The sequence below is a fragment of the Astatotilapia calliptera genome, chromosome 12 (assembly GCF_964374335.1).
Source record: "Astatotilapia calliptera chromosome 12, fAstCal68.1, whole genome shotgun sequence".
Taxonomy (NCBI): domain Eukaryota; kingdom Metazoa; phylum Chordata; class Actinopteri; order Cichliformes; family Cichlidae; genus Astatotilapia; species Astatotilapia calliptera.
Window position 1 is genome coordinate 36,499,105 of NC_137433.1, and position 22,044 is coordinate 36,521,148.

At 39.5% G+C, this 22,044-nt stretch overlaps 1 protein-coding gene across 2 annotated transcripts in view; it reads left to right on the forward strand.

The window, feature by feature from the left end:
* Positions 1-22,044, forward strand: part of cfap299 (cilia and flagella associated protein 299) — a 79,413-nt gene that overhangs the window by 33,708 nt on the left and 23,661 nt on the right. The gene's annotated exons all lie outside the window — the stretch shown is intronic.

Below are 22,044 nucleotides of genomic sequence, written 5' to 3' on the forward strand. Positions count from 1 at the left end.
GAACCTAAGTAAGTGGCAGGGAAATGGATGGATGGATTTTCCAAACCTGTGTCCTTAATGTGGGAGCAGAAGCTTTAATGAGCTGCCAGAAAAGTCTTAGAAAGTATGTTTAAGAATCCAGTTCTGCATTTTCTGGTTGCAGTAACACAGTTTTTGGTTGAAATAAATACAAGAATTTGGCCATTAGCATGAAACGGACTAAAAAAGCTCACACCTATCATCAGAAAAGCCCAAGAACATATCACTCTGCTATTTTCCCTTCATTTGATTCCAACATGGAAATAAGTCTAGCAAGTTGCTAAATAACAAAGTTTATTACAAGAGCCTACCACAGCATTTTTTTCCCCTTAACATCACACATGCACACACAAATTAACACTTAACCACAGTTTCCTCAGTGGCTGGCAAGAACTCACCTGCTGCTTTAACTATTTTCTTTAGTTACCTACCAAAGTGGCTGGTACAGTAGATAAACTTCCAGACCACAGCCAGATTTCCCCCAGTATTTAGCTAAGAGCTGGTATTTACTTCCTTTCCTGCCCTCTTGCTGTGTGCAATGTATTTCCAGGCACCATCTGGCTGAGCTGATATGCCATTGGTGGACTGGCTGTAATATCGATATCTCCCTCATTTATCTTATCCCCTATAACACAAAAACAAAAGAAGATCAGCTCATCTTGTCTTAGCAGAAAATAGTCAGATATCAGGCAGCAGAGGCCAAGAAAAGGGTGAAAAAAGATAAACATGTTTGCACTACCAGACATGCAGCGTTGTTCTTATTGCTTTGGACAATGTTAGTGTTGTCTTAAACCACAAGCCCCCTCTTTAGTTATTTCAAAGCAAAGCAGAGATCAAATGAAATCACAGTCTCTATTATTCTTTTCCTCTTGCAGGGCTGAACTGAAGTGCATTTCATGCTTTAAAAAAAACAGTAAAAACACTGTGAATTCCCTGCGTTGCAGTGTGACAGCCGGCGATTGCAGGAGCCTCATGGCAAGCCCAAAGGGGGAGCTTCTCAGCAGAGCTGCAGGCCAACTAAAACAGAATCATGTTTGAACACCTATTTCCACTGGGATGGAGGAAGGAGGGGGAGCGCTCCTTGCTTTAATCAGTCTTAAAACAGGCAAGCCTTTGATAAAGACCTTGCTCCTTACATTTATCTTCTTCCTCCAAAGGTTGTGCTGGCTTATGTCATCTACTTTGATCCCAGTTTTTTGGAGCGCAGTCCTGGGCATATCTCTGCCGCTGATAACACAACGGTCAGGTTGCAATGTAGAAAATAAAATTTAAAAAAGAACAACCCCGAAACCCTGACCCCCACCTTCCCTTCTGTAAGTGTATGAGAGTGTGTGGTATATAATACCTCACACATTTTTTTTCTTCCTCTTTATGGAAACAGGGTCATTAATTTTCCAAGGGCTGTCATAAACATCACCTCCTGGTTAAAGAGGAGCTGTGACAGGGTGCTGCCCCACAATGTGTGAGGGCAACAATATTTGACTTGGACGTGTTCCTGGTGATGAGGCCAAACCCTGCAGCAGGCCTCTTGGCAGATGTCATGCCTGAGTGCTTTGGAATAATGCTGATAGGAGCTGAGCTGGACTGGACTATACCCATGACAAACTCAGCTTTTATCTGTGCATCAGCATTCAGGGCACGCCAGGCAGTGGCACAACTCTTTGTCTGCACAGACTCAAGTTGTCATACAGTTAATTTTACGTCACTACTCTGCCTGACCCATTGAAGTAAATGGCTGTCCAAACTACACCTACCTGCTGGATAATAATAATAATAAAAAGGCAACTTTCCATCAATTGGAGATTGATGTCACAGTATGAGCAGCACAAGACACAATGGCTGAAAAACGCCCTTTTTTGAACACAGTGCTCCCCGTATTTAGTAACAAGGTATCTAAAGTTGGGGAAGGGAACAAAATTCAGCTTTGTGTTTGAAACCCTGACCCACAGCAATTAGTATAGATTTAGGAGATCATATTAACCCGAGCTTAACCTTCCTGTAAACACTAAAAGAATATCTGAAGACTTGGAGGAAGTTCACCAGGAAGACAATGGGAATATTGAGAATTCTTCTGCGTCATTAGGGAAGACCGGGATTAACGGACTTCCTGTTTGTGACTAGCTTGGGGCCAGACGAGCCTGTGATGTTGGCATTAAAGCGAGATGATAACCTTTGAAAGTATACCCTAAACAGGCCAGCCACAGGGGGCATGTTTTCTTTCCCGTGACACATTGAGCTGCCATTTAGGCCCACAGAGCAAATTCAGCTCGCCCCCTTCTCCGTCCAGCCCGGGGCCAACTGACGGATCATAAACTGATACTAAAGAAAGGGCTCACAAAGAGAAATTTACTATTATGGTTTGTAAAATAACTTTCAAATTACAAGGAGTGGAGGCGCTCTGTTTTGTGTCACAGTGGTGTGGTCACTGTAGCGCAGCCGTGTTTAAGGTCCACAGGTGTGAGCTATATGGTACAGAGCTCTGCAGCACTTGACCCCATTATCATTCGTCATGCCAGCTCAGTATGCTTTATTTATTTGATTGCCGTTCACTACAATTTGTCTGGGGAATCCTTATTAATGTCTTGATAATGTTTTCGACACACATAAGTGTTCTCACACATTTGTTCTGTGCTTCATGTTTTTGACAATCCAAGATAATTCTGTTTAAAACGAGACGGGGACACACCTTCACTGTGGAATCACATTTCCTATGTTGCTGTCTTGGTGACAGTTTGTAAACATACAGTTTTCAGTCATATAATATTTTAGTTTAATATCGCCCCATCATATGGGTTTAGAGGAACAGATCCACGGGACATGCAGCTTAACAAACTGCACGAATGACAGTGTTGACATGTGATATAAACATATACATATAGCATTCAAACTCTAACAGGTAGGCATGCAAGCCTAAGAGAAATGTTTGGGGTTTTTTTTTAATATAAAATAATTTATGTATTATTTTTAAAAATGAAAATGTTTCTGAAAATAATCCTTAAATATAAAATCTTATTAGAAAATCTATCAAATTGCACATTGAATCCTGTAAGCAGTTAATCTGGAGTAAAACGCCCCTGGTGTGTAAAACACATGGCTTAATATAATGTGTTTGGCAGAAAACGACATTAAAGAAAATGTAGATCTTGATATGGAAATCACTTAGAGAACATAAACAAATTCAATTGCTGCTTGATATTTAATAAAAATGTTGATTATAGTTCAAAAATACTGTGTAATTAAAAAAAAAAAACTGAAACCTTTTGAGGCCTTTCTACATAATACCCAACAGCTGTTGGGTATTATGTACATTCAGTGTGGTTACAAGTATGGTCTTCAGGTTGTTGTTTACTGTGCAAAAGGTAAACAAGTTGTATGAAGCTCTAAACACTGACTGGCTCACGTTCTGACAGTCTGTCCACGTTGCGGAAATGCTTTCACTGGAGCTTAAGCCTGTGTTAAGAGTGAGTTCATCCAGGCATGCCCTGTTTTAGCCTTCATCCAGAGTAAACACAACTAATAAGAGACTCTAAATAAACAAAGAGTCCTTACAAAAAATTTGCTGTACTACAGCTACAGCAGTAGAGATCAGCACTTAGAAAGAAGAAGACATTCATTTGTTGTGAATGACAGATGTGCAAGGGCACATTTTAATTATCACCAAAGTGTCCTTGAGCAAGGTGCTTAACCTCAGCTGCTCCAGTGGACCCCATTAAAACTAAACTGCGTGGGCGTGCTATGAGTGGGTGATCGCTGATGACTCCAGTCAGAGAATAAGCGAGTAAAGAAGGAGTCAACTTAACATTTTATGAAGCTGTTTGATGTTTGGGTAAATTTTTCCCCTTAATCTGAACAATGGATTATCAGATTTATCTAAACACACACTCAGAATACTGACGCTTTTATAATGGTTGCTCCCAAATGTGCGATTTTCATGGGTAATATGATACACATAGAAGTCGTCATTTGCAGTATCAAGTGTCAGCCACAACAATAATCCATCTGCCTAATAGTGTCCACAGGAATGTGAGTCCTCTGAAGGTGTCCCGTTTTATCAACCACCTGGACTCTAACAGCAGATCCTTTAACTTGTGAGGTGGGGTCTCACGGGATGGGAGGATCCCACATATCCTCAGCTGGATTAAACTTCCTTAAACAATTTCTGAACAGCCATCGCAGTGTGGTAGAGTTCATTATTCTGCTCCAACTGTCACTGCCACCAGAGGATGCTTTTCACAGTATTTGGTGTGCTTGGGTCATAGTAACATCCACATGAAGGTTTTCCGCCAGCGCAGAGCATCACTACATTGCCTGTTATTCCTTCTTCTGATTGTGCATTCTGCTGTCTTCAGGGCACCCAACAATCTGCATCTTCATATGCCATTTATTTTTACCAATAAATGACGAACCCATGACCAGGATTGGCTAAAGAAAGCACACTCATTAATGCAGTGTTTGCTGGTGCACCAGTTTGCCTACAACCCCCCCCCCCCCCCCCCCCCCTCGTTTTGAACAATTGTTGACCTACCCATCCATCAAGATTAGGTTCTTGTCACTCAGGTCTTTAGGTCATTAACAGTTCATTAACTTCCAGAACTGACACCCACCGACCAATATGCCGGTTCCAAGTGCCTTTGTAATACAGTTGTTAACTTAACCTGTCAGTCATTATAATATATTCATGTCTGTTTTGGTAAAGGTTTTATTTCGAATTCAAATTAGAGTTTAAGAATAACACTAAATATGTATGGGAAAAAATTACGAAACAAATCATAATACATTTCTGTTGGAAACAACACTTTCCTTATGGGCGGGCTTTAACTCTGTAGAGCCAAGTCAAAAGAGTTATTGCCTCTATTCACTCATCATGACCACCAAACAGGAGACTCCTGCCTCATTGAGATGGCTGGCATTCTTGGTACTTTCGCTGACATGTTTGGTCTGTAACGAACAGGCTTTGAAAGCTTCTGTCAACGGCAGAAATGCCTAATAACGTGGAAAGAGTTTGTCTCAGGTCAAAAGAATTAACCTCTAGTTGTGTGCGTGGCTAAACTTGGATAAGAGTCAGACAAGGGGCATGATAGTCAGGTCTTTCAAGATTTATTTTGGGTCCCTCCCACTCTTAAAAACACACTTCAGTTAATTTTACGCAGCCTGCTTGGTATGTGTAAGATTTCCTCCTCATACCACCACACACCCTCATTGTTCCCCACATAAGGACACTCAGCATACTTTCAGATTAGCTGAAACTGAGGCCGTGGCATATTGGGTCGCACTATCAGGACATATGTTTGCCTTGTTAGCCTATGGTACTCAGTGGCTTAATGCTGGTATTTTAAATGGGCAGACTTGCAATCCTTCCAAACATTGCATTTTGTTTTTATTTACATTTTAAAAAGCATTTTAACTTCTTTGGAATTGGCGTTGTACTCGAGACGGAATGGATGGATGTTTTCTGGTCTGCTACCTTTGCAGTTAAGGTGTAGAAAACTAAAACCCTTTGATAAGTTTAGAACAAGATTTTAAATAATTATATTAAATGCTTACCTGGAGATTCGGCAAAAATGTGCCATCTTTGTAGTCACACACTTCGTACTCCCAACCATCTACCCTTACTTGCCCATACCGTAACATAAACTTCTTAACAAAAACTAAGGTGGTCACAATTTAAAATCCCCAAAACAATATGCTCATATGTTTTTATTGAAGCAGTTAATAGCTGCAGTCCTGTATTAAAATGCATGATAAAAATTTTCCACATGAATCGATGAAAAACAGAAAAGTACAGCATCATCCAGAATCAGAGGCCATTCCCCTCTGTTATGTTACCTAAGTTGTGCCTTTAGAAATACATCTCTTACAGAAGGCACAACTTTTACTTTGAAGGTAAATGTAATTGGCAGCTGTCTGCAGACAAGTCAGTGTCTTCCATGCAAACCATGGAATGCAATAACAAGGATTTGTTTGGTGCAGTACTCTCTTTGCGACTGATTTCACAACAACTGCCAGCAACCTCCAGCAACCCCTCGCCAACCAGTCAAAGAATACACATTTTTCCCTAGTGACCAGAGGTTGCCAAGAGAGTCCAACTGGTCTCCAAGCCTGTATGGTAAGTGGACTAAGTTGGTAGGTGTGAATATCACAGTGAATAGGCACAAGTTAGTCTGAGGATTGGCCTTAAAACAGAAGAAAACCAAGCTAAAGAGGACAATTTTACTTTCGAGTTCTGCGTTTCTTTCTCTTTCAGTGTGTTGCCTTCTCCAGCTTCAGATAAAACATGTGCTCACTAGCAAATGCGGAATTGTGACATTGCTAAAGAACCACAAAACCTCTTAAGGATGAGGTGGATAGATGGGTCACAACTGTGTGACTTTTATATGTAAAACCACTTTCTTATTGCCAATGTTGGCTTCATTTAACCCTGCCAGAGTTCTTTCCTCATCATTCATTAAGAAGTTCTTTTAAGGTCGTGACCAAGACTATTCCCTAAACTTCCACCAAGTACTTTCTATAAACCAAACCATAATCTATATTTGCTTAACCTTACCATGTGTGCACATAAAACTGAAACCATATCCTAGCCACAGAAATATTAGATCAGTCATTTGCTATTGTTTTTATTGTAAATAATAATAAATATTACCATTTAGGTGCATTTGTTGGCAACAGTTAAACCATAGGCCATTTCCGCACTCTGCATCCGCAGTACCACTTTGATGAACAATCTGACCATTAAACAGTTATAGCACAAGTGGACTATTTAGACATATATATTATATTTTTATGGCATTATAAGCTTTAAAATGCAATATTTAAGAACTCTATAAGCAAAGCTCTCATATTACCACATTGAGATTTCTTAACATAGTTTCATGTCTCCTGAATCCAATCTAGACCTTCAAAGGCCTAATCATTACCTTGTTTTGCAGTGTTTATTTCTGTCTGCTCAATCTTTAATTACCAAACTGGAAATCAATCTCTTGCAGGTCTCTCATTTGTTTGTGCTTCACCACTTAAATTATTAGCTGCATTTACCCACCAATAAAATTGTACCACTGTTTGTTTGTTTTTTTTGAGGGAAGATGAATACATGCCAACTTTCTTCCACTGTCCCTCTGACAGAAAGTGGTAATCTAGAAGCTTATTAGTGGATGTAGCAAGTTTGGTCATATTATACTTAATTACAGGCCACGTCTACAAATCTTCCCATTTGAAGCTGGTAAATTGTGAACAAAGTTTTCACAAGTTTTCCATCAAGTTTTCATAGTTGCCGTGTACAATGCTCTCAATGTCAACCTAATGCTCTGTAAGAATCTAAAGGTTAGCATGCTAAAGGTTTAGCATGTTTAATACTTACTCCATGGACAAAACTAATTGAATTAAGTGCAAGCATTTCCTTTAAGCCCTGCCCAACCCATGCCCTAACAGTCATTCATCTGCCTTAAGAACCGATTGTGCTGTGTACACTTTCCCTTTCAAGGCCTTACACCTGTGGCTTTGTCTGCCTGGGAATGTGTCCACAAACATAAAACTCTGATAATACTGCACCTGTTTTATGAGTTATTTTAAGCAGGGTAAACAATAATCATGGAACAACTCATCATTATGCCGTGAGCTGAGCTATTAACATGGTTATGTATGCGTGTACGTTAGCTTCAGTTCATAGTCCCACAATTCTTTATACAGCTGCAAAAGCTCAAGAAGTTGGGGTTTTAGTTGAAGGCAAGTTTTTATATTAATGATTGTAGTGTTGAAAAGCTGTCTTATGGCTTTCAAAACAGACAAAAATTATTGTGGTCTTGAATAAAGAGGGGCAGAGAGCAAAGTTCATGCACTTCGGGCTCAAACAACCTTCCTCGGGTCATTATTATGTTAAAATACACCTGTGTAAGCATCCTAAATCATGGTTCAGGGTCCAGCAGTCTTGTTTGTACTGACCGAGATGCACTAGATTCAGACTGTTTCCTAAGTCTACAAGTCTTCTCCCCATGCAGAAGCGATTAATTAAGATTTATGAGGTAAATATCTCAAACACGAGGGAGTGCTCCGTCTGAGAAGAGAGTAAGAGGAAACAATGTAAAAAGTTTTAATGTTCCTGTTCCTTTAGTATCTGTTTATACAGGATAATTGTTACAGATTTTGTACGTTGCTGAGTACAAATGCTAATGTGAACAGAAGCCTTACTTAAAGTTGGACCCAGTCAGTCTGTACCTGGCCTCATAAATTTCAGTCAGAGCCTAATCACTCAGACTTTATTCTGGCATATTTATGTTTAACTCACTTGTGTCTTGGCACAGTCTTCATCAAGGTGTTTGCAGATTTCAAGAATCAAGAGTTTTCTAGGATAAGCACAAACACACCATGAGAATAAAATCATTTCACTTCTTATTTAAAAGCCTATATATATACCTCCAAAAGAGCACCTTCAACAGAAACCCCTTTGAATCCAGGGAGCACTCCTGCTGAAAATATTGTTCTTAAGGTTTTCTTCTTTCTTTAAGTCTTTTAATTTGATTTTTTTTTCTTTTATTTACTCCACTTAGGTTTGACTTTGGTACTATTGCTGTGTTAATAAGGGCATAGTTTCATGTTGCCTTCCTTTTGGTTGAAGACCTAAATTGTAATAGCAGTCACACTTCACGGTACATTTCTGCAGCAGCCAAAAAAATGACAGCTAAATAAAAAAACTGGTGGCATTTTCTCCCATTCCTCTTTGCAGAATTTCTCAAGATCCATCAGGTTGAGTGGGGAGCATCAGCAGCCATTTTCAGATCTCTTTAGTGGTGTTTAGTTGGGTTCAGGTCTGGGCTCTGGCTGGTGCACTCCTTTGTTATTTTTGGCTTTGTGCTTAGGGTTGTTGTCCTGTTGGAAGATGAACCTTTACCTCAGTCCAAGCTCTGGAGTGCTCTGGACTAGATTATCATCAAGGATGTCTATGCACATTGCTGCATTCTTATTTCCTGTCGACCCTGACTAGTCTCCCATTTACTGCTGCTAAAAAAAACCACCATAGTTCACTGTAGGCATGGTATATACCAGATGATGAGCAGTTTCCTCCAGCCATGATGACAAAGTCAGCCTGACAAAGGCCCTTCTACTCTGATCCTTTAGATTCACCAGGCAGCCAGCTCTAGGAAGAGTCCTTGTGGTTCCAACTTCTTACATTAATGGATGATGGAGGCCACTGTGCTTATTGAGACCTGCTGATTTTTCTTTGTACCTTTTCCCAGATCTGTGCCACAATACAGCCCTATCTTATGGGTCTTAAGACAGCTCCTTTGGTTGTGCATGGCTTGGTTTATTATGGTCTGACATTCACTGTCAATTATCGGACACAGGCGTGCCTTTACAAATCAATTCCAATCAACTGAATTTACCACAGATGGACTGAAATGAAGTTGCAGTGTCATTGCAAAGGCTGTGAATATTCATATACATATTATATTTTGGTTTTTTTAGTCTGTTTTTTTATCATTTATAAGAATTTCAAGCAAACTTTTTTCTCATTGAGAGGTTTGTGTGTGTAAAACGTTGAGTTGAAAAATAAATTTTATCCATTTTGGAATAATCCTGTGGAACAAGTGAAGCCCTGTGAATACCTGAAATAATCACCTGATTTACTTCCTTGTACACTATCCTGGACTTAGGTGCACTGTTATTGCTGCCTTAATGTCAACGATCTATCACGAAATAACAGCAGGACCAGATGTTTATATTATACAAAATAGTGGTAATTATGGGTGCCTGGTTATATTTTAACCAATCTTGAAAGTATTTAGAATTGGCAGGAGAGTCTAGGGTTCTTCCCCCAGGAAAAAAGAAGGGTATTTATAACTGCATTTTCACACCAACTAATCTCTTGGATTACCTCAAGAAAACACCTGCTGCACAGATTAGTTAAAGTTGCTGCAAAGACCAAGAATGCATCAGGAACAGCATGGCATTAGTGGATCAAGGCAGGAAATCATTGTTAGAAAACTGGCTTTTCATTTTTGAAATTATATTCAGAAAAACATTATATCACCTAAAAATGGTCTTCATGGCTTTTAGTAAATCCTGACGCAATTTGACACATTTGTTATTCTTCTGGCATTTAGGGAACGTTAATGTGAATAAGTTTGGTCTCAGTTTCAGTTGATCTACATATGGGCCTTTGCAGGCATCATGCCTGTGACCTTTTAGTTACAAGGTGGTTGCTGCAACCACAAGGCCACCCTGCCGCCTTTAGCTCAGTGGAGGTTCCTGGCTTGACTCACTTATATGCTTAAATGTTAACAGACTTAATACAGTGGAACTCCATCGTGTCATAAGCAGTGTGTGGTTAGAAAGGCTGCTTCTCATTAGCTCATGGACTGGAATCAATATTGTGTGTGCACTTTTATGCACACGCGTATGCACATGCAGATGTGTTTGTGTCTGTATCTGTATTTCACGTGAAATCAACAAGTAGGGACTTCCCCTCAGTTTGGATCTAATCCCCGGCTGCACTGGCCAGATTAATGTGCACTGGGAGCAAGACCTGACAATTAGAAAAGTGCTTGCTCACTTCAAACCTTCAAAGAGAAGCCTGCTGTGACAGACACGCACCGCAAATGTTAACATTTCAAATGGGGATCCTGGAGATGTGAAATGTTGAAACGTCTCTGAAGACAAGTGTAATAATGCATAGCATACTTGCTTTGAACAGGAAGGTAATGGCTTCATGTCTGCAAATCACGCTGTGGTAGATTTGCTAAGATCAAACTAATCTCCAAACATTTAAGGAGGAAATTGTGCCCCACCCAGTGGCTTTGAAGTCTGATTTCTTGTCAAAAGATTGACAGTTTACTAAGAACAAGTAAACTAAGTAGAGAACATGTGTGCTTGAGCAACGTGATGCTCTTCATCATTCTAAATCCAAGCAATTTTTTATTTTACTAGATGCTGTCAGCACACAGTAGCTGCTATTGGTTGCTTTTTTTATCTAATAGGAGTTAAATGTAAGATATAGAATCTAGTGTCTAAATCAAAATCGTGGCTTTCTACTGTCAAAAAAGTATTTTTTAAGCTGGCATGCCTTTCCATTTAGACTGGCAAAGCTATCCAGGCTGTACCCCTCCTCTTGCCCTGGACAGCTGGGATATGCTCTAGCCCACAGGTGTCGAACTCAAGGCCTCGAGGGCCGGTGTCCTGCAGGTTTTAGATGTGTCCTTGATCCAACACAGCTGATTTAAATGGCTAAATTACCTCCTCAACATGTCTTGAAGTTCACCAAAGGCCTGGTAATGAACTGATCACTTGATTCAGGTGTGTTGACCCAGGGTGATATCTAAAACCTGCAGGACACCGGCCCTCGAGGCCTGGAGTTCGACACCCCTGCTCTAGCCCAACTGTGATCCTGAATGGATAAGCGGAATTAATGGATGGATGCCTTTCTATCAAACCTCAAGAAATTAATCAAATCAGTTATAGTGCTTGTGTCATGTTAGGGTTTTAGGTAGCAACCTGTTCTGTGGGGACTTGCTACATTCAGTTCAAAGATTCAGTGGATAAAAAGAAAGTGTTTAAAATGAAATATGATAATTATTAATTGAACTGTAATGTTAAGGATTTCAAGCATGTGGGATTCTTTCATTGTAGGAGAATATCAATTTTATTTAACCTTTCAAGACTTTCATCTTTAGGAGCAAAATCTGGTCCACATGTGTTCTGAAACATATTAGTATTTAGACATTACACAGTTTTCCATTTTTCTGAAAGTCCTGTAGCAAAGTCTTTGTTGGTGCCGATTCTCGACCTGGAGAATGTTGAGAATTTTTTTTTGGGGGGGGGGGGTTTGTCCCATGAACACAATACAACCTAACATGTGAGTTGAAATGAAAGCTTGGTGTTTAGATTGTGGTAAACAATATCAAGCTGAAGCGTTCTAAGCATTTACTGTGTGGCTTCCTGTCTCAGAGGATGCAAGATGTTGAGGAAATGACTTTGAGATTCAGTAATTTTTACAGCTTTATGTGGTTGGTCACGGTTTTGAGTTATGTTGCATTTGGAAATCTTGCACCAGCAAGATTCGGACAAGAGGGCACAAGAGGGCATTTCGTTGATCCTGAAACATTTCCAAAATCTTGTTTTTACTTGTGTCAGGTATGCTGCGGCATTTCTGTAGTTTTCAGTCCTTGAGTCCCTACAAGCCGACCCTTAGACAGCACTGTTTCTAAAATAGGTTGAGATGCTGTGTAAAATAAAACGACGACTTTTTTTTTCTTGAAAATGTATATACTTATTTTGAATTTCACACCAGTAGCACTGCAAGTGTTTGGAAACTGTGACTTTATTTTTTGCTTTCTAATGTTAAAATTGTTTATAATACTGTGTTTTCTGGGATATTTTCTTCAGCGTTAATAAAGTAAACATTTGCAAGTTACCCATGCCAGTGTTTGCAAAGCTGCCCTGAGGACACAAAGTGAAAGTGATATACATTTCTAACAAAAAATTTGAATTAAGCACTGTGTAACTGATCCTCAGATGATTGGATTATCTTTTTAAGAACATTTCACACAGCATCCAAACTGTGTGAGACAGCGTTGCATTACTGCTCAGTGTATATAAAACTCAAGAAGCAATATTTCTACACAACGAGTGAGCAACTTCACCACATTTGGACCATTGCAGACATGTAGTCAGGTAAAAACGTGGGAAATAAAGACATTAAACCCCTTAGTCTCTCTTCATCTGACAAAAGCAAAACTAACCTTTGTCCAAGACAAAGAAGGAAGGAAAATAATTATGCCTCAGGGGATTTCTGCAAGAGTGTTTTCACAGTGGTCAGCTCCCTCAAAGCATCCTTTTTTCTTTTTTTGTATTTACTACACCTGTGTTGGCTTTTGAAGTCTTTTGATTTTTTTTCTTCATGCCATATAAACAACCCTTTGACAACTTTTTTTTAACACTGTCTCATAAAGACATTGGCGTTTGACTTTACTTCCTGTGTTGACTAGAACAGATAAACTATCAATCCTGGCAATGCATTTGCTTTGTTTCACTGCAACAGAATTAAGTAAGATGTATGTTTGCTTTACATTATTGAGATCTTTGCTTTTAATTTGTGTAGCTTGAGTGGATTTGAAGTAAGAAACCAGGAAACGGATAATGGACGAGTGTAACACATGTACACGTAAAAATCTAGGCTTAAATTTATGTTAGAGAGCAGCTTTTGGTTCATAACGTTTGCGCCACATAGCAAAGACTAAATATTGTCAGAAGTATGAAGTGAATCTTCAGATACCAGCAGTCCTTATAGAAGCTGTTGGTCGCCCTTTAAATTCTACTAAGTGTTGCAGTGAAAGATTGGTATGTGTTTACTACTGCTGGATCATCGTCATGTGGTTACTGTAGCCAACATCTCCGCTTAAAATAGTGACTTTGTGAGCCAGGGCACTGCTGTATCTTCTAAGCTGCAGATGCAGCTGACCAATGTAACATGTATTTGCCTCCACTCAAAAATCTGTTAAAACATCCGTCTCAAATAACAGGAAGGGAGTGCACTCAAAAATAAAGTTGTTTGTGGCAGCCTTGTTCGAGCCTACTTTAGAACTACGGGCACTGTGTAATTTCTGCATAGCTGCACTCTGAGTAACTATACGACAACTTAAACCACATTAAAGTTATTTGTCCCCAAGGTGATAATAAGTATTCGGACCACTAAGATGACTTCCCGATTCCAGCCAAATGATTCAAGAATTTTTGTAATCTTGACTTTTACATCATTTGCTGTATGTCATCTTGGTTTAGGCCAGTTGTGGAGATGCTGTCATACTGTAGTTCATAGAAGCTCATAAAATGTGTTTAGTAGCTATTACTCAGTTTCACATAACATGCAGAAAATCTTCTACTTTACTTTCCCCTTTACTGACTTTTCTTTTTTTTGCATAGTTTCAGATCACCAAACAAATTAGAATATTAGACAAAGGTAACCAGAGTAAATACAAATACAGTTTTTAAATGATGATTTCACTCATTGAAGGAAAAATGTTGTCTAAACCTACCTGGCCCCATGTGCAGACATAATTGCCCCCTAAACCCAATAACTGTTTGTGCCACCCACCTTGCAATGAGTCTTTCACTCTCGGTGGATGAATTTTCACCCACTCTTCCAAGCAGAATTTTTGTTCCATTCAGCCAAACTGGAGGGTTTTCCATCATAAGAACGTGCCAAAGCATCTCAATCTGATTTAAATGTTTTCTTCTTTTTGAACCATTTGGAGGCAGACCTGCTGGTGTGTTTAAGGTCATTGTACTGCTACGTGACCTGAGTCCACCTTTTCAGGGCACAAGCTGATGGCTGGTCATTCCCCTTCAGGAGTTTCTGAGTTCGTGGTCCATCAATTATCAAGTTGTTCTGAAGCAGTAAAGCAGCCCCAGATCATGACACTATCACCACCATGTTTGACTGGTGATATGATGTTCTTTATATGATACGCTTTTTTTTTGTAACGGGACGTAAACCTTGCAAATTACTTTTTTTTTAATGTAAGCAGGTGGGTTTGGATAGTTTTGGCTTCTTATACCACTAAACATGCATATTTTATGTTTCCTGATTCAGGCGTTTGTATTAACCAATGAGGTCATGTGAAGTCAGTGGCAATAGCTTTGATAGCTTTAGAAGGCATAAAAAACAAAGGAAGCAATGAAATAGTTTGGAGAGAAGATATATAAAGAACGTTGTTTTGGCAGTGAAAGCAATTTAGTTTAAAAATAAAATGTCACTGATTGATTTATGAAATTTTCTTTATTTTAAGCCTGAGTGTTGTGTTTTTACTGCTGCTATGAATTTGTTGTTGTTGTTGTTGGTTCAAGAAATTACCATATTTGGGCAGGGAATGTTTTAGCTATTGCTAACCAGACTGGTTAGCAAATACAATAATATATCATATGATATAGTTTACCACCAGCAAGCCATATTATTGCTTAGATAATTCAACTGGAAAAACTTTAAAAGGCGCCAACAGTGCAAACACAGTAGAGAAATCCAGTTTAAATGAGCTTTAAGCCTTAACAAAATCCAGACAGGTGAGTTTTGATAACATTCACCCTCTTGCAGTTATCATGAAGAGGAAAACTGTCCATAGAAGTCTGTTCTGTTTGCAAATGTGTATTGTTGAAGGTAGACATTTTAACAAATGTCTTAACTTATGTGGTGATGCGACATTATGATCCTCAGTGAGAGGAAGAAGCAGCAATACATGTGTGTGAATGGGAGGGAGACAGGTGCTACAGGTGCAGGTAAAGCTACAAGGAGCAGAGGTAGTGAAGCAAGATGTGTTTAAATACCTGGGATTAACCATCCAAAGCAACAGACAGTGCACAAGATGAAGAAGAAGGTGCAGGAAGGGTGGAGTGGGTAGGATGATATGTGACAGAAGGATAGCAGCAGGAGTGAAAGGGAAAGGTTTACAAGATGGTAGATCTGCTATGTTTTATGGTTTGGAGCAGGTGGCACGGACAAAAAGACAGGAGGTGGAGCTGGAGGTGGCAGACAGATTTTCACTGGAAATAACCAGGATGGATTAGAAATGAGTTCCTCAGCTTAGATTGAGTATTTTGTAGACAAAGTTCTAGACGAGGTTGAAATGGTGTAGAGAAGGGTGGTGGACATACTGGACAAAGGATGTTGAAGATGGAGCTGCCAGGCAGGAGGAAAGAGGAAGACCAAAGAGAAGATTCATGGATGTAGTGAAGGAGGCAGGTGTGACAGAAGAGCATGCTAGGGAGAGGTGGAGGTGCAGGTGGAGGCATCCACTGCGGTAGAAGAAAAAACAAAAACTAAGTAACTACTGGCCATCTTAGCATGTTGTTAGAGCCTGGCTGATGTTGACGGGCCGATCACATGCATTTACATTTGTGTTTAGATATTGTTTGAAATGCATTCAAATTTGAAACGTGAGGTTTTTCGATTGTTTCTTCTTTTCCTCCTGGCTTCAACCCTATAGTTTACACTGCAAACTGTCTTCATCACATGTGACAGAGCTGAGAAAGCGGTGTTCACAGAAAGTTACTGACTAGTTTGTGCAACATTCAGTCATTCAGGTTCTCCTGGTCCCTTTTTATCATAACTCTTTCAGTGAAAACAACTTTGTTCTTTCACAGCACTAAATCAGTTGTTACAGATGGTACAGCATGTAGCACAGATGACAACATTGCTTGCATGGCCCATTTTCACATAGATGTATAAGAAATCAAATCCTCAGCACGGCTACAGTTACCTGAAGGTCTTCGCCTTTGTTCCACCAAGAAAACACAGCAGCTTACATTCTGAGCAGCTTCCCACCGAAAAACAAAGACAAGAAAACCTCAAGTTTTGTGTGTCAGGCATTCATGAACAGGTTCTCAAGGACTCAGATTTTCATAAATGCTTGCTCATAAGCTGTTGGTAATTTCATGCACCTGCACAAGCAGATCTCTGGAAGTAAGTCAGGAAGTTCTTCTTTTTGTGTTTAGGTGTGTTCATCTTTTGTAATAATAATAATAATCCTGTCAAGAAAATACAGTTTCCATGTGATCCACTTTCTATATCACGAAATCACAAGGAGATACAATTTATAGAAACAAAAAATTCTTGGTTTTCGTGGCCCCTAATGCACCAGATCTTAAAGATGATCAGTAATGATTTGAGATAATAGAGGTTTGTGTATTTTCTAGAACTTATTAAAGGGCTTTCTCTTTATTTATACTGTATTCTGTACCCTTGAATAAAATAAAATAGGGTGGAGCCTTCAACATCACTCTTAACAATGAATATGCTCATATTATGCTCAAGTTTTGAATCACATCCTCAGTATATTTGATCTGAACTTCATGACTGTTTTGCTAGTTGTGGTGTACCACAGTTTGTACCCTGCAGTCTTTGGTACAGATGATAAAAATCTTGTTTTAATAAGGGAGGGTCTCAAAATAAAACTGTTTCCTAAAGAAGCCCAGAGCACAGAAAATACCTGTGTTTGCAAAGCAACTTCTGGTCTGTAGAACACTGAAAGATTTTCTTAATGTCTGTGCCAACGATGGGCATGTGGTCAGAAGTGGAGGCCTGAACTGACCTGGAAAAATGAGATTTCTTGAAAGATGGATAGAGTTGTAAATGTCACTGTTACAGTTAAAACCCCCAAAAGAAGTTACAAAAATAAAAATCAATCGTCATGTATGTAATTTGCAGGAAAAATATGAATAACTGCCCTAAAAAACTGATTGGAGGGAAGCAAGATTAAACTATAACTCTAAGATGACTCGTGGTATGCAAGGATTTCTGTAAAGTGTAAAGCTGAGGTAATTACACAATAAGAAGCAATGTTACAGTATTATAGTGACTACTGCAGTAGTCAAGTCAAGCTGAAAGGTTTATTTATGCTGTATTAATAAGTAAAACTCTGAGTCTTATCTTAGACAAATTGAATATTTAACAAAAGATTACATATAACAGATGAAGGTAGAGTGTGGTTTTGAAAACTGAAGCTATTGATGGGCGATTAGAATCAGAATCAGAATACTTTATTAATCCCGAAGGAAATTATGGGTAAATTAGATGTTTTTGTCTGTCCTACCTTAAAAGCTTACAAAGATTACAAAAAGGTGCCTTTGGTCAGCCCACCACATGTATTTTGGTAAATGTACATATCAATATCAATATTAATAACAATTTTACAACATAAAAATTATGAATATTTTTGCTACAATCAAATAGTCTAAAATGAATCCCATTGCTGTGCCTTGAACTGTCTTTAACCGGGGGCGTGGGGGTACTCCTGCAGTTAAGATGTCTGATTGTATATGGGTTTATGAGAAACTGTCCTCTGGCTTTCTTGCTATTTAACCTGAGAAAACTTTCTGTTCACCCATTCGCTAGTTTAAAAATTAATGTATATATTTGTTTGTAAATCATAGTCCCCATTAGAGTGAAAATGGACGATAAAGCAGGGTATGCTTTTTGTTTCTCAGTCAGATCCGCCCCTCACTCATTGCATCCAGTTTGCAAACACCAAGATGTTGGTAACCTAAATGTGGACCTCAAGTTTTCACAGCTGGACCTTGCTTTCCAGTGATGTCACAATGTCTTCATCAACTATATTCGATACAGATGTTGCATAAACGATGATGCTGCAATTTAAAATATAAAAAGCACTGGTCATTATGGATGTGGAATCTTGAATTTCTTAGTTACTGCTGAAGCAAACTGTCATAAACTGAGGATTTTTTCAGGTTTAAGACATGCAGATTTACACCTTGTTTGCACCGAGACTTAAAGAATATTAGATGTTTTAAAGTAGAAGTAAAGTAGGAAGGCTTAAAGAAATGTTGTTTTCCTTCTATACATGGACGGTTGTGTCAGCCAACCAGGTTTAGCGTAGAATTTGCACAATAAAAGATTATCTCTACTTAAATAGGGTTAAAGTGGCCACAAAGTTAATGACACCATCGCTCTTTTAGACTGTGATTTGCAAACTTGCTAGTGGACAAACAGCTTTGTTGCACTACTCTCACATATATTTTGGGCTAAACTTGTATTCTTCTTCCCACTGGTAATTTAAAAGCCAGTGGAATGTGGAAAATGATTGTAGGAGTGGAGGGGAGGGAAAAGATATGCCTCGCATGGTCACTTTGGTGTCTGAAATCCGTAGCTGAGATGGCGTTTGACTGATTTGTGTTGCGACCACATGTGCCAGACCCGCCCGCTATTCTCAACCCGTAATTCCTCTCTGAATTCAGGCATGCGACTAATTTACTGTAGGGCCAGGATTTTTTTCTCCTCTCGGGAGTAGAAACTTTACCCTGTTTCTGTTACAGGGCACTGCACCGAGCGCTGTAAGTGATGCCACCTGTCAGGCTGACAGCTTACTCTCCATATGGGGAAGGCCTTTATCAGCTGCAGTTGTGGGGAACAGGAAAATGTATGCCACCTGCCAAATATTTCAAACCTTTTTCTCTTCTTTAGCAGGCTGCAGAGTAATTCTAAAACTTTACTGTCTTTCTGTCTATTAATTTAACAGTGACGTTTTGGCCATCATGAAGTAGCAGCAGCAGTAAAAGCCTTTTCTTTAAACTTAACTCCTTCCTGATACATCGAGGTGCATAGCAGATGATTCACTGATGTTGATCTTGCAAAAGAACGCGGCTTGTTCATAATAGGCCTGCATTTACTGCTTGTACACGCTCCCTTCTTAGTTCCAGATTAGAAACTAAACTGATATATTGGGTTTTCTACAGTGTTTTCATTGAGTTGTGTCTACAGTTGTGTCTACTCCACTCAGAGTGGCTCCAGTCGATATGAACTGATGCAGTCAGAGGAAAAACTGCAGAGCTGCACCGTGGGCCCAACTGAGGAGGTTTTAATAGAATTTCTAAAACATCAACTGCAAAAAGCAGGATAGCATTTTCTGATTTCGAGTGCCCTGTAATTTGAAGTGTGTGGGTTCAAGCCACTTATTTTGTGGTGATGGCTTTACTGGCGGGTTCTCCAAAAAGACAGAGGCCAATGCAGCCAAGGGTTGAGCTAGCTGCCTTGCCTTTCCTTGCTGACTGACTGAGCCGCTTCCTCTTTGGTATTTGGCCATAGTTGTTCTGCCCGTACGGCTAACCTCAGTGGGTGTAGCTGTCCACTGTTGGGTGTTTAGAAAGCTCAACAGCAGGACACCTGTTTCTGGATTTATTTACTTCATTTCTTGCGCAAACAGTCATGTAATCTGTTTATGGATGCATTTGAAGAGCAAATAAAGTAAACACATGTTTTTGTTTTTGTTTTTTGTTTTTTCAGAAATGACGTCTAAACCAGAATTAGATATCCTGTATTTTAACATCCACCTAGAATCTCATGCATGTCCAGGAAAATATATCCAAACATACTGTGCATTATAAAAAATTTATTCTGGACCTTAGGTCGCATGACTTCAAAACACTGTATTCTGTCTTTTGTGCACTTTTGGACATTTTTATGGTCTTTAGCAACAAAAGCATGTGTGCATACACTCTGTGACGATCTAAAACTCTTTTAGCTCGGTGCTTTTCATACAATCATTTAAAAAATATTTGTACCATTTTGTGTGGCCTGACCAACCTTTGTGCAGTGCCTTAAGTGAATACAGATATAACATTAAACCACAGTGTAGAGCTTGAAGTCCTTTTGAACAGTTCACTTGTGCATTTTTGCATCCGGTGCCAAGACATCTGTCTAGAGACACACCCTGTAATTATAAGTGAGAGAAAAAAAGAAATGTCTTTTGATTATTTCCAATCCTTATTGCATACATATACTACAGCGTCTGTTAAGGCAATTACATCTTTTATCTGTAAATTAAAGATTTTATTTTTCTATAAGGTAAGATAAGCCAATAACATGATAAGACGAAAATGGCGAGGTGTAGAATAGAAGTTGTTCCCATTAAAGCTGCTGAGCAGAAGTTACCAGCTTTATTTATTTATTATTTTTGTAGTTATAGACCTGTTTTAAAATTCCACTCGGCTGTGGGTTAATGCAGCAACATTCACTGGAAAGGGTGGCTGCAGTATATCAGTGGTTGAGGGTTGTGATGAAAGGGTATGCTAAAGACTGCTTCAACAGATTATGGCTAGCAATGCACAAACAGTTCACAACCCTCTGCTCTTGTACCTGCTCTTGTAAGACGCAAACTCTAACACATTTTTTATCATTGCATATATTAGATGTCTCTGTGTTGTGGTATCTTTGTAGCTTGTTACCTAAAGTCTCTTCAAAATAGCTCTGATACACACTGAATTCAGCTGCTGGCTCGTAGAATGAATTCATAGCAATTTAAACCATGTAAGTATTTTTTGTGGTCTCAGTAGTTTAATCATAGGTGATGACTTCAACCCCAACCTCTGTGCTGTTCTTCCAAACCCTGGCAATTGTGACAAAAGATAATAATCATTCTGAGGGATGCACATCAAATCTATTTGCAGTTTTTACAAAAAAACCCCAAACCAAAACATGCTTTCTGCCTGCCTTCAACATTAGGTTAGCATTAGAATTCAGTGCTAGGGTTTGGGTCATTACTGAGGTCAATTATTCTTTACCAGAAGTGATTCGTCTGCAGGGAATACATGAAAGAAAAATCACAATTTGATTAAAAAAGGCTGCTGTGATCCACAATAACAAGATAGAATAGAATAGAATAGAATAGACCTTTATTGTCATTGTACATGCATGTGCAACGAAATTGTAGGTACTCCACAACAACTGCTCTGGAATAAAATATAAGTAGTAAACAGCAGGAAGAATAGCAAACAGGAAAATGTATACAATCAAGAGGGATATATCCAAAACAACACAAATATATATATATAAATAAATAAGAGAAAGGCACACATTGGAGAACAAAATACTTGCAAAGTACTCAGAGGTAATGCAAAGAAAAGACTTGGTCTGAAGGAGGCTGTGTGTGATTCGCCTGAGTGATGAAGGTTACTCACACCATGGCTCAGATTGGTGAGGTGGGTGGGCAGGGGTGGGGTTTGGGATGGGGGTTGTGTTTGTTAACAGCCCAAATGGCCCAGGGGAAATGGGTGTTTGTGAGTCTGGAGGTGTGGGACCTGATTGACCTGAGGCGCTGACCAGAAGGCAGCGGGTCAAACAGGTGGTGGGCGGGGTGCAAGGGGTCACCTGTGATGGCCCTGGTTTTCCTGAGACATTAGGATCTGGCGATGGTCTCCAGGGGTGGCAGAGGGAAGCCAGTGATTTTTTTTGGGCGGTGTTAATTACCCTCTAAGGCTTTCCTGTTTTCATTAGTGGCCCCTGCGTGCCAAACACCCAGGCAGGAGGAGAGCACGCTCTCCATTCAGCAGCAGTAGAAGGCCAGCAGCAGCTTCTGGTCCAGGTTATTCTTCCGCAGGACACTGAGGAAGTGCAGCTGCTGCTGGGCCTTCTTTATCAGGGCGATGGTGTTGTGGGCCCAAGTGAGATCAGCGGAGATGTGGATGCCCAGAAACCTGAAGTTTGACTCAGATTCCACCCGCTCTCCACTTATAATAAGAGGATAGAGGACCTGT